Source organism: Rattus rattus, chromosome 3, assembly GCF_011064425.1.
Source record: "Rattus rattus isolate New Zealand chromosome 3, Rrattus_CSIRO_v1, whole genome shotgun sequence".
Taxonomy (NCBI): Eukaryota; Metazoa; Chordata; class Mammalia; order Rodentia; family Muridae; genus Rattus; species Rattus rattus.
In genome coordinates, this window is record NC_046156.1 from 70,438,308 (window position 1) to 70,441,649 (window position 3,342).

Below are 3,342 nucleotides of genomic sequence, written 5' to 3' on the forward strand. Positions count from 1 at the left end.
TGGCTTCCAGGCAGCTAGGAGAAGGGTGTCGAAGCTCACTCCCACAGTGATTCTTCCTCTAACAAGGCCACACCTACTCCAAGAAGGCCACACCTCCTAATAGTGCCATTGCCTGGGCCAAGCATATTCAAACCACCACACTCTGATATATTAATTGGGGGTTGATTTGAATGGGTTTTTGAAACACATCTCTAGACATGTCATGAAGGCATTTCCAGAAATGTTAAGGGATAAGGAAGAACTCTATTGAATGTGGGTAGCACCAATAGAAGTTGAGTCCCCATATTTACTTCTCTCTGCTTCTTGGCTGCGAATGCATGGGATCATCCACCTCACCTTTCTGCCTCCATGTCCTCTCTACCATAATGATCTGGAGCTCTCTACCCTGTAGTCTCAGCAAATCCTTCCTCCCTTAAGTTGCTTCTTGATAGACCTTTGATCACAGGCAACAAGAAAAAATACTAATGTGTCAGGGAAACAGACAATAGAAAATAAATCTGTAAGATAAGAGTGGCACATGAGGCCTGGGAGTGTGTCTGGGAGGGCTTTCCTGGCATAGGTCAATCCAAGGACTCAGAGAACAGGACCCTGCAGTTCTGTCATTTGACAAGTAGAAGCAGGAGGATCATACGTTCCAGGTCATCTTTGACTAAGTAGCAAGCTTGAGTTGAACCTACGCTAAAACACACACACACACACACACACACACACACACACACACACAAACACACACCCAAATACACACACTCACACAGATGAACATATACAATACACATTCAGGCAAGCACACATATTTGCATATGAACACACACACTCATACACACAAGCACATACACGTACACAAACACACAAATACACACTCACATACACACAAATACACACGCAGATGAGCATATATACAGACAGACACACACGTTCACATATATGAACACACTCACTCACACATGAACACACACACACACTCACACACACACACACACACACACACACACAGAGTGATCCTGGGGGGGAAAATTCTGATTTTAAATCCTGTAAAACGTTTGCTTTCTGCCATTTCTTCATCTAAGAAAGAGAATTTTTAAAGTTCTAATTTTTACTAAATTAAGCCCAAATAGGCAGTTCGTACAAATATCTCTATTTAAGACATTAAAATCGTTAGATAATCAAGTCCTAGTATATCTTTCAAAGCAGATTTGTTCATTAATATTACAGAATTGTAAAGGAACTTCAACGCACAGTTTGATCATCCTCATGAACTAGTCTAATGACAGCTGTACTGACGGGCAATTGACAAAATGTGTGCATTGAACGTGTGTGGGATTTGGTGCATACACGCTGTGAACTTATCAGGTTAATGACTATTTCCATTGCCTGACAGAGATGTTCTTTCAATGTCTGTTTTACGTATATGGGTGTTTTCCCTGCATGTACATCCGTGCACCATGTACCTGCAGTACCCACAAAGGCCAGAAGAGGACGACATATCCCCTGGAACTAGAGTTAGAGCAGCTTGTGAGCTGACCCAGCTCCTCTGGAAGAGCCAGTGAGCCATCCCGCCGGCCCCTAGTCACTGTGTGTGTGGTGGTAACTGCGAAGGTCTGTTCTCCCTGGCGACTTCAAGCGCACAGTACAGATTCCTAGTATTTGCAGTGTGATCACGTACTGCTCCAGGACTTTCTCATCTTGACACCTTGGGCAAGCCCCTCCCCCAGTTCCCGCCTAGAGGCCCCTCAAGCACTTCTGGGCACTTGTGTAGATGCCTATCAACGAAACTGAAAGGAGTAATTTCATACTTGGCAACAAACTGCACGTGCCAGAATTGTTCAGCATTTGACAGTTCTACAAACAGAGCCGAGAACATAAATGAAAGAACAAAGTCAAGAGAGAAGAAAAAAACTTGGCAATCTGTTACATGGACGGCATCCATACATTTGAAAACAATTATTAAACATCTGACGGTTTTGTTTTGTTTTTTTTTTTTTTTTGAAAAGACATCGCTTCCTAGAGAATGGAAGGATGGCCCAGTGGTTAAGGGGTCACAGCTCTTGCAGTGGACAATAGCTTGTCCCTGAGCACTTGTATTAGACAAACCATCTGTCGCTCCAGCTCCTGGGGGATCTCACACCTCTGGCTTCCTCTGGCACCTGCATTCACATGAGCCCACACACAGACGAGTACACACACATCATGTTTTTAAACAAATATTACAGCCCAGAGGAACCAACCACTTCAGCTGAAAAACTGACAACATAAAAGGAGAGAGGAAGAGTGAGCCTCCCTTGTTCTTCCGGAGCTGGGGACCGAACCCAGGGCCTTGCGCTTCCTAGGCAAGCGCTCTACCACTGAGCTAAATCCCCAGCCCCGCCTCCCTTGTTCTTGGTCTTTCTGTTTCTCCTGTCCCCCAGTGACCCAGCACACCATAAAGAAAGGCAGCATGGGTAGGAAGTGGGACAGTCTGTGCTTAGCATCCTGAGAAGGTGCGGACAGAAACAAGCGAGTTAAGTTTGGTGCCTTTTCCACTGTTCCCGTGAGCATCCAAACACCTAGGCACATATGAGCTCTGAAATACAAATTGTAAGTTTGGTGAGTTTGCATATGAATGGAAGGCTTATATTTGCATCTAAATGAACACTGCAGGATGTAAAAATAAATGTTAAGGTGCATGCTAATATTTATTTATTTTTATTTAAAGCTTTAAGTAGTACGCGCGCGCGCGCGCACACACACACACACACACACACACACACACACACACACACACACACACACACACACGCACGCACGCACAGTGTCAGGAGAAAGGGGGAAGCTTTCTGTTGCAGTGCCCACTGCTAAAGGCACCTTCTGCTCTGACCTGAAAACAGCAGGCCTTGAATTTTCATTTCGCTCTGAGCCATGTAAATTATGTAACTGGTTTTAGTTTTAAGCATTATGTGCTAATATATGTAAAATCACTGGAATCATGCCGGGCATACAGCAAGTGCTTTCTGAGCATTCATTTTTACCATTATTATCATGACTAACGTATTTAGAAAGGCAAGACACAGGGTCTCCAAAGACATTAGCTACAACAACAACAAATGCTAAGAGATGGTTTATGTGATTATTTCCTACATATGTGTACTTCATGAATGCATCCAATACGCCCTTTATGTAAACCCAAGCTTTTGCCCATTTCCTAAATAAAAAAAAATGTAATATTAATCTGACAACTTTGCTTATTAATTTCTGAAAAATTGAGGGGGAAAATACCAGTAATTTACAGCACAAATACAGAATGGCTCAAGTCTACAGCAAATGGGGATTTGACCTGCTTAACAGTTGTGGAGTCCTGAATAACCG